The following is a 15558-nucleotide window of genomic DNA, read 5'->3' on the forward strand; positions in this document are numbered from 1 at the left end:
GCAACCCTACCCTCCCCCCTTTAAAAAAAAAAAAAACTAATTCCAATTTCATGTTTCCCTCTAGATACACTATTCTAACTCTGCATGTTCCACACTCAAATTTCTGCCTCACTCCACATGATCAAAACAGGCAGCTCTCACTTTGTGAAATAAAAAAAACCTGTTGCGGAGGCGGAGCCAAGATGGCGGACTAGGCAGACGCTACCTCGGATCCCTCTTACAACAAAGACACGGAAAAACAAGTGAATCGATCACATACATAACAATCTATGAGCCCTGAACAACAAACACAGATTTAGAGACGGAGAACGAACTAATACGGGGAAGCAGCGATTGTTTCCAGAGCCTGGAGCCAGCGTACCAGTCAGGTACGGCACGAGCACAGAGAGCTGCTCCACCCCCCTGAACTAACCCCTGGAGGGGGACCAGCCGGTTCCGGGTGGCGTGGGACGCAGCCAGTAGGAGAAGTCCCCAGGAGGCAGTGACTGGTCTCGGAGCAGGAAGAGCAGTGTCCCAGCCGGGCAACCGTCCCGCCGGGATTTGGACTGGACGCAGGTACGGCATAAACACGGAGAGCTGCTCCACCCCTCTGAACTAACCCCGGGAAGGGGCCCAGCCAGGTCGCGCGGGCGGCGTGGGACGCAGCCGATAGGAGAAGTCCCCGGGAAGCAGCGACTGGTATTGGAGCGGGCAGATCAGCGTCCCAGCTGGGACACTCGGTCACGGCACAAGCACGGGGAGCTGCTCCACCCATCTGAACTAACCCCGGGAGGTGGCCCAACTTGTTCGCGGAGGCGGCACGGCCACCTGGCAGGAGGGACAAGAAGTCCCCGGGAGGCAGCGACTGATTTTGGAGTTGAGAGTGCACCGTCCCAGTAGGGGAGCCTTGACGCTGGGCATGCGGCTGGAAGCGGAGGATCTGACCGTGACTCCAGCGGGCCAGACCCCCCAGGGGCAATCTCCACACAGCCAGCACACATAGGTGACGCGCCCGCGGGAATCTCAGATATAATAGTCATTCCAAGCAAGACAAGCAACTCTGGCTATATTCTGAGGCGCTACTCTCCTATCTCTCTGTTCCCTCCCCCACCCTCCCCAGGCGGCCTCATTAACATCCGAATAGCCTGAGCCAGAGGGAGAACTCTGATAGGGATCTGACTGCATTTTTTTTTTAGCGGATTTTCTGGAAAAACTAGTTTCCCAGTGATGGCTCGGAGACAACAATCCATATCAAACCACTTAAAGAAGCAGACCATGACAGCTTCTCCAACCCCCCAAACAAAAGAATCAAAATCTTTCCCAAATGAAGATACAATCCTGGAATTATCAGATACAGAATATAAAAAACTAATTTACAGAATGCTTAAAGATATCACAAATGAAATTAGGATAACTGCAGAAAAAGCCAAGGAACACACTGACAAAACTGTTGAAGAACTCAAAAAGATTATTCAAGAACACAGTGGAAAAATTAATAAGTTGCAAGAATTCATAGAGAGACAACATGTAGAAATCCAAAAGATTAACAATAAAATAACAGAATTAGACAACGCAATAGGAAGTCAGAGGAGCAGACTCGAGCAATTAGAATGCAGACTGGGACATCTGGAGGACCAGGGAATCAACACCAACATAGCTGAAAAAAAATCAGATAAAAGAATTAAAAAAAATGAAGAAACCCTAAGAATTATGTGGGACTCTATCAAGAAGGATAACCTGTGGGTGATTGGAGTCCCAGAACAGGGAGGGGGGACAGAAAACACAGAGAAAATAGTTGAAGAACTCCTGACAGAAAACTTCCCTGACATCATGAAAGATGAAAGGATATCTATCCAAGATGCTCATTGAACCCCATTTAAGATTGATCCAAAAAGAAAAACACCAAGACATATTATCATCAAACTCACCAAAACCAAAGATAAACAGAAAATTTTAAAAGCAGCCAGGGAGAAAAGAAAGGTTTCCTTCAAGGGAGAATCAATAAGTTCAGACTACTCAGCAGAAACCATGCAGGCAAGAAGGGAATGGGACGACATATACAGAACACTGAAGGAGAAAAACTGCCAGCCAAGGATCATATATCCAGCAAAACTCTCTCTGAAATATGAAGGCGAAATTAAGATATTTACAGACAAACACAAGTTTAGAGAATTTGCAAAAACCAAACCAAAGCTACAAGAAATACTAAAGGATATTGTTTGGTCAGAGAGCCAATAATATCAGATATCAACACAACACAAGGTCACAAAACAGAACGTCCTGATATCAACTCAAATAGGGAAATCACAAAAACAAACAAATTAAGATTAATTAAAAAAAAAATACTCATAACAGGGAATCATGGAAGTCAATAGGTAAAAGATCACAATAATCAAAAAGAGGGACTAAATACAGGAGGCATTGAACTGCCATATGGAGAGTGATACAAGGCAATATAGAACAACACAAGTTAGGTTTTTACTTAGAAAAATAGGGGTAAATAATAAGGTAACCACAAAAAGGTATAACAACTCTATAACTCAAGATAAAAGCCAAGAAAAACGTAACGACTCAACTAGCATAAAGTCAAACACTATGAAAATGAGGATCTCACAATTTACTAAGAAAAACGCCTCAGCACAAAAAAGTATGTGGAAAAATGAAATAGTCAACAACACACATAAAAAGGCAGCAAAATGACAGCACTAAAAACTTATTTATCTATAATTACCCTGAATGTAAATGGACTAAATGCACCAATAAAGAGACAGAGAGTCACAGACTGGATAAAGAAACACGATCCATCTATATGCTGCCTATAAGAGACACACCTTAGACTTAGAGACACAAACAAACTAAAACTCAAAGGATGGAAAAAAGTATATCAAGCAAACAATAAGCAAAAAAGAAGAGGAGTAGCAATATTAATTTCTGACAAAATAGACTTTAGACTTAAATCCACCACAAAGGATAAAGAAGGACACTATATAACGATAAAAGGGACAATTGATCAGGAAGACATAACCATATTAAATATTTATGCACCCAATGACAGGGCTGCAAGATACATAAATCAAATTTTAACAGAATTGAAAAGTGAGATAGATACCTCCACAATTATAGTAGGAGACTTCAACACACCACTTTCGGAGAAGGACAGGACATCCAGTAAGAAGCTCAATAGAGACACGGAAGATCTAATTACAACAATCAACCAACTTGACCTCATTGACTTATACAGAACTCTCCACCCAACTGCTGCAAAATATACTTTTTTTTCTAGTGCACATGGAACATTCTCTAGAATAGACCACATATTAGGTCATAAAACAAACCTTTGCAGAGTCCAAAACATCGAAATATTACAAAGCATCTTCTCAGACCACAAGGCAATAAAACTAGAGATCAATAACAGAAAAACTAGGGAAAAGAAATCAAATACCTGGAAAATGAACAATACCCTCCTGAAAAAAGACTGGGTTATAGAAGACATCAAGGAGGGAATAAGGAAATTCATAGAAAGCAACGAGAATGAAAATACTTCCTATCAAAACCTCTGGGACACAGCAAAAGCAGTACTCAGAGGCCAATTTATATCGATAAATGCACACATACAAAAAGAAGAAAGAGCCAAAATCAGAGAACTGTCCCGACAACTTGAACAAATAGAAACTGAGCAACAAAAGAATCCATCAGGCACCAGAAGAAAACAAATAATAAAAATCAGAGCTGAACTAAATGAATTAGAGAACAGAAAAACAATTGAAAGAATTAACAAAGCCAAAAGCTGGTTCTTTGAAAAAATTAACAAAATTGATAAACCATTGGCTAGACTGACTAAAGAAATACAGGAAACAAATAACCCGAATAAGAAACGAGGGGGACCACATCACAACAGAACCAAATGAAATTAAAAGAATCATTTCAGATTATTATGAAAAATTGTACTCTAACAAATTTGAAAACCTAGAAGAAATGGATGAATTCCTGGAAAAACACTACCTACCTAAACTAACACATTCAGAAGTAGAACAACTAAATAGACCCATAACAAAAAAAGAGATTGAAACGGTAATCAAAAAACTCCCAACAAAAAAAGCCCTGGCCCGGACGGCTTCACTGCAGAGTTCTACTAAACTTTCAGAGAAGAGTTAACACCACTACTTCTGAAGGTATTCCAAAGCATAGAAAATGACGGAATACTACCCAACTCATTCTATGAAGCCACCATCTCCCTGATACCAAAACCAGGTAAAGACATTACAAAAAAAGAAAATTATAGACCTATATCCCTTATGAACATTGATGCAAAAATCCTCAACAAAATTCTAGCCAATAGAATCCAACAACACATCAAAAAAATAATTCACCCTGATCAAGTGGGATTTATACCAGGTATGCAAGGCTGGTTTAATATCAGAAAAACCATTAATGTAATCCATCACATAAATAAAACAAAAGACAAAAACCACATGATCTTATCAATTGATGCAGAAAAGGCATTTGACAAAGTCCAACACCCATTTATGATAAAAACTCTTACCAAAATAGGAATTGAAGGAAAATTCCTCAACATAATAAAGGGCATCTATGCAAAGCCAACAGCCAATATCACTCTAAATGGAGAGAACCTGAAAGCATTTCCCTTGAGAACGGGAACCAGACAAGGATGCCCTTTATCACCACTCTTATTCAACATCGTGCTGGAAGTCCTAGCCAGGGCAATTAGGCTAGACAAAGAAATAAAAGGTATCCGGATTGGCAAGGAAGAAGTAAAGTTATCACTATTTGCAGATGACATGATTATATACACAGAAAACCCTAAGGAATCCTCCAGAAAACTACTGAAACTAATAGAAGAGTTTGGCAGAGTCTCAGGTTATAAAATAAACATACAAAAATCACTTGGATTCCTCTACATCAACAAAAAGAACACCGAAGAGGAAATAACCAAATCAATACCATTCACAGTAGCCCCCAAGAAGATAAGATACTTAGGAATAAATCTTACCAAGGATGTAAAAGACCTATACAAAGAAAACTACAAAGCTCTACTACAAGAAATTCAAAAGGACATACTTAAGTGGAAAAACATACCCTGCTCATGGATAGGAAGACTTAACATAGTAAAAATGTCTATTCTACCAAAAGCCATCTATACATTTAACGCACTTCCGATCCAAATTCCAATGTCATATTTTAAGGGGATAGAGAAACAAATCACCAATTTCATATGGAAGGGAAAAAAGCCCTGGATAAGCAAAGCACTACTGAAAAAGAAGAAGAAAGTGGGAGGCCTCACTTTACCTGACTTCAGAACCTATTATACAGCCACAGTAGTCAAAACAGCCTGGTAGTGGTACAACAACAGGCACATAGACCAATGGAACAGAATTGAGAACCCAGACATAGATCCATCCACGTATGAGCAGCTGATATTTGACAAAGGACCAGTGTCAATTAATTGGGGAAAAGATAGCCTTTTTAACAAATGGTGCTGGCATAACTGGATATCCATTTGCAAAAAAATGAAACAGGACCCATACCTCACACCATGCACAAAAACTAACTCCAAGTGGATCAAAGACCTAAACATAAAGACTAAAATGATAAAGATCATGGAAGAAAAAATTGGGAGAACCCTAGGAGCCCTAATACAAGGCATAAACAGAATACAAAACATTACCAAAAATGATGAAGAGAAACCAGATAACTGGGAGCTCCTAAAAATCAAACACCTATGCTCATCTAAAGACTTCTCCAAAAGCGTAAAAAGACCACCTACAGATTGGGAAAGAATTTTCAGCTATGACATCTCCGACCAGCGCCTGATCTCTAAAATCTACATGATTCTGTCAAAACTCAACCACAAAAAGACAAACAACCCAATCAAGAAGTGGGCAAAGGATATGAACACACATTTCACTAAAGAAGATATTCAGGCAGCCAACAGATACATGAGAAAATGCTCTCGATCATTAGCCATTAGAGAAATGCAAATTAAAACTACGATGAGATTCCATCTCACACCAGCAAGGCTGGCATTAATCCAAAAAACACAAAATAATAAATGTTGGAGAGGCTGCGGAGAGATTGGAACTCTCATACACTGCTGGTGGGAATGTAAAATGGTACAACCACTTTGGAAATCTATCTGGCGTTATCTTAAACAGTTAGAAATAGAACTACCCATACAACTCAGAAATCCCACTCCTCGGGATATACCCTAGAGATACAAGAGCCTTCATACAAACAGATATATGCACACCCATGTTTATTGCAGCTCTGTATACAATAGCAAAAAGTTGGAAGCAACCAAGGTGTCCATCAACGGATGAATGGGTAAATAAATTGTGGTATATTCACACAATGGAATACTACGCATCGATAAAGAACAGTGACGAATCTCTGAAACATTTCATAACATGGAGGAACCTGGAAGGCATTATGCTGAGCGAAATTAGTCAGAGGCAAAAGGACAAATATTGTATAAGACCACTATTATAAGATCTTGAGAAATAGTAAACCTGAGAAGAACACGTACTTTTGTGGTTACGAGGGGGGGAGGGAGGGAGGGTGGGAGAGGGTTTTTTATTGATTAATCAGTAGATAAGAACTGCTTTAGGTGAAGGGAAAGACAACACTCAATACATGGAAGGTCAGCTCAATTGGACTGGACCAAAAGCAAAGAAGTTTCCAGGATAAAATGAATGTTTCAAAGGTCAGCGGAGCGAGCGCGGGGGTCTGGGGAACATGGTTTGCGGGGACTTCTAAGTCAATTGGCAAAATAATTCTATTATGAAATCATTCTGCATCCCACTTTGAAATGTGGCGTCTGGGGTCTTAAATGCTAACAAGCGGCCATCTAAGATGCATCAATTGGTCTCAACCCACCTGGATCAAAGGAGAATGAAGAACACCAAGGCCACACGACAACTAAGAGCCCAAGAGACAGAAAGGGCCACATGAACCAGAGACCTACATCATCCTGAGACCAGAAGAACTAGTTGGTGCCCGGCCACAATCGATGACTGCCCTTACAGGGAGCACAGCAGAGGACCCCTGAGGGAGCAGGAGATCAGTGGGATACAGACCCCAAATTATCATAAAAAGACCAAACTTAATGGTCTGACTGAGACTAGAGGAATCCCGGCGGCCATGGTCCCCAGACCTTCTGTTGGCACAGGACAGGAACCATCCCCGAAGACAACTCATCAGACATGAAAGGGACTGGTCATCGGGGGGGAGAGAGATGCTGATGAAGAGTGAACTAATTATATCAGGTGGACACTTGAGAGTGTGTTGGCAACTCTTGTCTGGAGGGGGGATGGGAGGATAGAGAGAGAGGGAAGCTGGCAAAATTGTCACGAAAGGAAAGACTGAAAGGGCTGACTCAAGAGGGGGAGAGCAAGTGGGAGTAGGGAGTGAGATGTATGTAAACTTATATGTGACAGACTGATTGGATTTGTAAATGTTCACTTGAAGCTTAATAAAAGTTATAAAAAAAAAAAAACCTGTTGCCATCGAGTCAATTCCGACTCATAGCTACCCTATAGGTCAGAGTAGAACTAACTGCCCCACAGAGTTTCCAAAGAGCACCTGGTGGATTCGAACTGTCGAAAAGCACACCCTCAAATCTATTTCCCTAATTGGCTCCTATAACTAGATTTAGGAAATAATAACACAGGATAGATGCTCAGATGTGAATTTCAGATGAAGAAGGAATTTTTTTTTTTCCAGGATATCTCATACAATATTTGGAATACACTTGCACTAAAAATTGTTAGTTGTTTATGTGAAATTCAAACTTAACAAGGAGTACTGTATTTTATCTAGCAACCCTACATACACCTGTGCACTTGTTCGATAAATATTTACTGAGTCTCTGCTGTGTGTTAAGAACCCTGGTGGTGCAGTGGTTGAAGCACTCGGCTACTAACCAAAAGGATCGTGGCTCAAACTCACCAGCTGCTCCCTGGGAGAAAGATGTGACAGTTTGCTTCTGTAAAGATTACAGCCTTGGAAACCCTATGGGGCAGTTCTACTCTGTCCTACAGGGTCACTGTGAGTCAGAATTGACTTGATGGCAATGGGTTTAGTTTTGCTTTTTCATTATCCGTTCAAAACCCAAAAAACCTATGCCATCAAGTCGATTCTAACTCATAGTGACTCTAAAGACTTGCTGCCAATTCAAGGTGCACAGGCAGAGATGTGCAGGAAAATGTTAAGAACCAGCTCTTGGGGAGTGTCTGCTGATGCTCGGAGTTCCTATGGCCATTCCGCAAAGATGAAGGGAAGGTCAAAAGACCTGCAGAGATGCCTGTATGGCACCAAACATACTGAAGCACAGGTCAACAACCACCTAATACCAAGCTCTTATGGTAGGACGAATTAACTATTTGTTTAATACACTGTTAGTTGGGTTTTTACGAACAAATCTGTCTTGGAAGAAGTGTGGCCAGAATGCTCCTTAGAGGCAAGAATGGAGAGACTGCGTCTTACATACTTTGGACATGTTGTCAGGAGGGATCAGTCCCTGGAGAAGGACATCATGCTTGGCAAAGTACAGGGTCAGTGGAAAAGAGGAAGGCCCTCAACCAGGTGGATTGACACAGTGGCTGCGACAATGAGTTCAAGCATAACAACGACTGTGAGGATGGCTTAGGACCGGGCAGTGTTTTGTTCGGTTGTGCATAGGGTCGCTATGAGTCGGAACCAACTCGACGGCACCTAACAACAACAACAACAGTACCCAAATGATTTATTTGATAAATTAATACTCAGAGAATACTCCTCTTAGTTGTGTATGTTATATTCCGTCTCTCCAAGTAGACTAAAAGTTGTTACTGTTTGGGGGTCACGTCTGTGAGGCTCTTCTTTCACGAATTTAACTCCATTCACTCTCATTCTCCCACCCATCCGTCCCACACTGTGAGTGTTGTATGTTATTTATGTATGTTACACATGTAATTTAAGGACATATTCATGTACGTAAATGCTGAATTTTTTTGTTATGTATGTGAGTGCTAGATATTATTTTTGCTATTTATGTGAGTACTGGATGTTATTTATGTATTTATTGTAACATCCAATGGCGTAACACTCTCAAGCTACTGGGAGACATCCCAGGCCGTACCTTCGATTGGCTCCCTAGGAGTGAAAGGCCAATATTTTCTATCCAGGAAGGGCCTCTTTCGGAGAAGTATTTTGTAAATATGCTCTCAGACGCCACCAGAGAGTAAGGGCTTTTTTACTCCCAGTATTGATAGGGCCCCATACTCCTTCTTGACCCAATTCTTCTCCTTACCTAGTAAGTACTTCCTTGGGGTCATATTATGACCCTGCAGAAATCCATAAAAGCCACAAAGGCGCCTTGAAGGGCCAATAAATCCACTCCCGGAGACTGAAGTGCCTAAGTGGGACAAGAGTGCTCTGAGCCACAGGTTATCTGAGAAGGCTTTTGACCCAACAGATGCTTCTGTGAACATCTAAACACTAAGGAATGTGGTTAAGAAACCAGCTGGCACTTACCTCTCCAATGCAACAAATGAAAAAACAAAAAACAAAAGCCTGAATGCATGAAGAATGACGATTACGAAAACCATACATGGAATCACTTAACCAACCATGTCCTGAAATTTCCTTTCAAACACATTCCTCTAGGGTCACTTTGTCTCAAAGATTAGGCTTCCCATCTCTCTTCCAATCCTCCTATGTTGGGCCTGCCCATTCCATTCACCATTAAATTTCAACCCCTGAGAGATCCCTTTGTCATTACTCTGTTCTCATTACTTCCATTCCAACAGTCCTAAAGTTTTCTTTTCTTTTTTTTCATTCTAATTTCTAGGTTTTTGGGACACTTTGTGAGATAAACCAGTTGGAGAAAGGCTTAATCACAACATACTGCAGTGTAGACAACTTTTTCCTCTGGCTGCAGAAAATTCTAGGCACCATCTATACTTTCCCTTCAGTCACACCACCTGTGCTGATATTTATCATCAGCTCAGGATTCCTTATTAGCACACCAACTGACCGTGTCCAGAGAACAAACATCCAAGAATGACAATACCAAGACGGAAGGACCCATCCTCTTGCATCAAGGGCGCCTGGGCTAAGTGTGCTCCATCAAAAGCACCGTGGGCTCACCTGAAGACAGCACTGCAGAGTCAAACCAGACACTGAGGAGAAACCTAAGACAGTAGCCAATATATAAGGGGAACTAGGTTGGAAAAATTGGAAGGCACAAAACGAGGCTAAAAAAATAAACAGACAGGAGGCTTTTTAAGGGAAATCTGTTCACACTGAGGATAATTAATTAATGTGTTGACTGGACTCCCAGAGGCAGTCACAGAAGCTGAAGCCATGATTATTTTAATAGATTTAGATTCTTACAGGGTAGAAACAACACGAGCCAACAGAGGATTGGCTAGCCACATGGCCGATGGGCTGTGCTCGTTATATCCCAACCCACAATCATTTTACTGAGAGAGAAATGGCTCCCCTACCCCAATAACTGTTTACCATCACTTTTCGTTTCAACTGAGCTTAGGACTGTACCATTTCGAATGAGCCACTTTCCTACTGAGTTTCCTAGAAAGGTCCCTCATTGTCTGCATGTCTCACCCTGAGTCTGCCCTCCCCACTACATCCGTCACAGATTCCTAACCCAAGACAGGTGCAAGGAGCTTCAAGGGCACTGCTGAGCCAATCACATTCCTTCTCATGGACGTTTTAGCTAAGTGATACTTAAAGATAAGTTCTAATTGGTGCGAGGTGCCTGAGCTAACAGGTCACTTAGAATTGGCACTATGAACACCACACTGGGTTGTGCAAAAGATGAAAAAGCAGGGGAAGCTGGAGAGGAGAAAGGATCAAAAAACGCAGGTGAAGAATGAATAGAGGAAGAAGACAAGAAGAGTGAATGAGGCGAGGGTGCGAGATAGAGAGACAGCAAGTCAGAGGAAAAAGGTGGAGGAAAAGAGACAGAGAACCAGACAAACCCTGCTGCTGTTGTTAGCTGCTGTCTAGTCGATTCTGATTCATGGAGACTGCATGTGTACAGAGTAGAACTGCTCCATAGGGTTTTCGAGGCTGTGGCCTTTCAGAAGCAGATTGCCAGGCCTGTCTTCCAATGAGCCTCTGGGTGGGTTGGAGGTGCCAACCTTTTGGCTAGTAGTCAAGAACCTAACCATTTGCACCACCCATGGACTCAGACAGACCCTCTATCTCCTAAACCCTGAAGGAAACAGTTTCAGTTCCTAAATGCTCAGGTCAAAACCAGGCCTTACTTCCTGTTCCTGGGTTTTCTGGCATATACCTGCATCTCATAAATAACATCACTCCTCTTTTCAGGAAACCCTGGTGGCGTAGTAAAGTGCTACTATGGCTGCTAACCAAAAGGTTGGCAGTTCAAATCCACCAGGTGCTCCTTGGAAACTCTACAGGGCAGTTCTACACTGTCCTTCTATAGGGTCACTATGAGTCGGAATCGACTTGACGGCAACGGGCTTGGGCCTCTTTTCACATGTGACCAGATCTCTATGTCTTATAACTAAAATGTCTGGAATTAGAAACTGCAACAACATCAAGCACTCCTCTTGAATTAACTACAAAGGTTACTGTTTCTTTGTTGATAAAAAAAAAAAAAAAGCCTATATTCAACAAACATCTGTTAAGCATCTTCTATGTCTTTAACCTTGTACTTGGTGCCGGGTTAGAGGAATGAATCCAGACACAGCCCCTACCTACCGAAAGAGTGCAGAACATAGATGCAAGAAGACCAAGCACACACATTTACAACACTGTCTGTTAAGTGCTATTTACGACCAAAGTCCACAGGGCTACTTGTGGGAACCCAGAGCAGGGCAATTCTTTAGCCAGGACATAGGTGCGTCCTGATCCAGAAAATTTTGCTGCAGGAAGTACCATCTGAACCACATCCCAGTAGTAATCAGGAGTCAGGCAGGTGAAGAGAGCAGCATTCCAGCTGGAGCTGGCTTCTCTGGTGATACGTAGAGTTTATACCACAGAAAGAGGCAAATACTGCATATGTCAGGGCATTTTTCTTTCTTTTCTTTCTCTCCCCACCACTCATCTCCCAGTCCTGAGAGCCAATTTAACAGTACACACCTGGAGGCCAAGAGGCTGGGGAACACGGTTTGTGGTGACATAAGGCTGGAAGGCGGAACGTCAGAGAAGGAACTGGCCAGAGATAAGGCTGCAAGGAGGACAGGGACCAGACTGAATAGGTCCTTGAAGGCCATGAGAAGTTTAAAGGAGTGAAATGGTGGGTCTGAGTGATCTGGCAGCAGAGCACATGATGGTTGCTAAGAAAATCTTCCACAACTGAAGCGACAGCACTGCATGAGGATAACCACCTGACCCCCCTTGTAGGGCACTAGAGGCCGCTCTGGGAGAGCAGCTCCTGGGTCCTTTTTTCCAATGAGATTCTTGAACAAGTGAAAGGAAACCAGAAATTCTTAGCTTTAAAAGCAAAGCAAGGAGCATCAAAAGAAGGAGGGTCAGGAAATCCGTGAAGGCAATGCAAGTCACGTCCAATCACCTCCATGGACAACTGCCTCCTTTGACATGAAACTAAAAGAAGTGGATGTTGCCCGGCTACCAATACAGAACATGTCTACCCCAGATATACTGAATCAGAATCTACATTTTAACAAAATCCCTAGGTGATTCTTATGTATAACTTCCTGGGCACTTGTTAGAAATGCAAATTCTCAGCATAAGTTCAAACCAGAACGAACCAGTTCAAAGCCCTGATTTAGATCAAGAATTTATAGCAGAGTCCTCATCAAAAGGGAAAAAAATGCAGAAAAGGATTTCAAATTCTCATGGAATCCAGACATTCTGGAGCCGCTGGACAGGATGACCTCCTGAAAGTATTACCCTGAGGAAATCTTTAAATCTTGAACCAAAACTACTCCCTAACTTCACTGGTCAACCAAATAACGGTTTAGCCTCATTAGAAAGAATGTCTGCATTTCAGGCATCACACTCTTTTAAATGATTATCTGTACATGATCCAACTTACAATAGCAATTCAAAAAAAAAATGCATGAGACTCTTAAGGGTGCAATGAGTTTGTGATAATGATGGTGAGACAGTTTGGGAACGGTTGTGGAGAAAGGTGGCACAAACTGAAGGCTGGAACCAAGGTCACTGCATTTTACATGCAGACACTGTTGACTGGTATATGTTTTGTTATGTATATTTAACCACCCCCCGCCCCCCTCCAAAAATAAGGCAAAGCAAATCTTGGTGGAATACATGAGAAAACAGAAAGAGAGAGAAGTGGAATTCAGCAGTGTGCTGTCAAACAATATAACTGGGTTTTATAATTTGCAGCTGCTCAGATGATTAAGATCATCTAAGTAAAAGTGACTTTGGGATCAGGTGTGTGTAGGGAAAAAAGGACTGGAAGTGACGAGATCTAGATTGAAATCTTGGCTTTCCAGCTGTAAGACCTTGGACAAGTCACTTAAACATACTGTTGTTGTCTTGTGCTCTTGGAGTCAGTTCTGACTCATGGCGACACCATGTGTTACAGGGTAGAATTGCTTCATACGGTTTTCTTTCGGAAGCAGATCGCCAGGGCTTTTCTTCCACAGTGCTGCAGGTGGGTTTAAGTGGTCAACTTTTTAGTTACCAGCAGAGCACAAACTGTTTGCACCATCCAGGGACCATGGCAAAACACTAATGCCTCCTGAACTTCAACTGACTCACTTGTGGAATGTGGCGGGGGGACAACTATTTTCACAGGATTATTATGAGGGCTGCATGAAAACCTAAAAGTGCAAGTTCCTTTTAAGTGGGATGCTTAGCAAACATGAGAGACCGTTCACAATACAAATAACTTACTAAGTCCCCACTGACTTTAAAGGTCCAGATGAAAAGAATAAGAAAGTCCTCAAACCCAGGAGCACAAAGGGGAAATACATTCATGAACATTTCCCAGAAGTATCCTGAAGGGACATTTTCTAAGTCAGATACCTAAGGGCAGCCCACACAGTTGACAGGTGGAAGCCCAGAGCAGGCACATCCTGCAGATGTGTGGTGCTCTGTTTATACTTGTTGGCAGCTCTGGACCTCACATCCCTTCAGCACGGAAAACGGCTTATCTCCTTGTCTGCAGCAGTATCGTTTTCCTGGGTGCTGAACCTGAAGATGAAAGTCTTGGGTGCAACCTTAACATTTTTTTTTTAAATCTTTGTTTTTGGTATTTCTGTCTTATAGACTGCAGTCAGAGCTACAACTGAGATCCTGGAAAAGAAATAACTTCATCAATTCTATGTCACTATGAAGATATTGGAGTCTCTTGGTGGTACAAAAGGAGTCTCGGTGGCACAGTGGTTAAGTGCTCAGCTGTTAACCGAAAGGTGGGTGATTCGAACCCACCAGCTGCTCTGTAGGAAAAGATGTGGCAGTCTGCTTTCATAAGGTTTTTACAGCCTTAGAACCCACATGGGCCAGTTCTACTTTGTCCTACAGGGTCACTATGAGTTGGAATTGACTCAACGGCAGTGGGATTGGTTTTTTCAGGTGGTGCAGTTAACATGTTCCGCTGCTAACAGAAAAGGCTGGAGGTTCAAGTCCACCAGAAGAACAACCTGATGATCTACTTCCGAAAATGAGCCACCGAAAACCTGGGGGAGCACAGTTCAATGCTGACACACACGGGATGGCCATGAGTCAGAGTCAGCTTGATGGTACCTATTTTTTCTTACTAGTATGAAGACATTAATGATGAAGATGAAAATAACAATAACAAAAACTGTGACAACAACGATAGCAAAAGTTCTTCAATTGGATGAAAACGCACTGAGCGCTTGTTACACGCACAGGACCAAGCTACACTTTATGGGGTATATACTGTGCTTGCGGTGTAGTGGTTAGGAGCTTGGCTGCTACCCAAACGGTCAGCAGTTCAAGTCCACCAGCTGCTCCTTGGAAAATCTATGGGGTCACAATCAGTCAGAATCAACTCAACAGCAATGCGTTTTTTTTTTTTTTTCCGTGCATGCCCTTAGAATTGAATGGAACAGACAAGAACATATGAAAGAGTCATAGTAGAAGGTACAAAATAGTAAGTCCCATAACAGAAGTGGGTATAATGGTGATCCTAATAAGGGAAAAATAATTCAGACAAGACCAAATAGGGGACATGTATTGGTAGAGGAAACAGTTAAACTGGGCTCTATAGAGAAGATGAGGATGGCCAAGGAGGAAGGGGGTGGGCACTGCGTGGATAACAGCATGGAGACAGAAGAGCAATGTATCTATTTGGGGAACCAACTTTTATGGCTGGAGCAAGGGTGTGTCCAGTAATGGGGTCTTGGGCTGGAGTTGAGGTTGAGGGGCAAGCTGTTTTGATAAAATTGGAAAGGGAAGTTAGTACAAGATCATGGAAGGCAGTCAGTATGAAGGTAATAATGCCTGGGCTTAGTCTCTTATTCTCTAGGCAATACGAAGCCACAGAAGGCTTTTGAGCAGGGAATGGTACAGCCTTGGAGGAAGACCCCTCTGGTATCGACAGGAAGAGAGTGGGAGGATAATAGGAGTCAA

The 15558-nt window shown here is 42.3% G+C and overlaps 1 protein-coding gene across 3 annotated transcripts in view; it reads right to left on the reverse strand.

The window, feature by feature from the left end:
- LARGE1 (LARGE xylosyl- and glucuronyltransferase 1) overlaps window positions 1-15558 on the reverse strand; it is a 686352-nt gene that overhangs the window by 447125 nt on the left and 223669 nt on the right. The gene's annotated exons all lie outside the window — the stretch shown is intronic.

The sequence above is a fragment of the Elephas maximus genome, chromosome 4 (genome assembly GCF_024166365.1).
Source record: "Elephas maximus indicus isolate mEleMax1 chromosome 4, mEleMax1 primary haplotype, whole genome shotgun sequence".
In the NCBI taxonomy this organism is placed as follows: Eukaryota; Metazoa; Chordata; class Mammalia; order Proboscidea; family Elephantidae; genus Elephas; species Elephas maximus.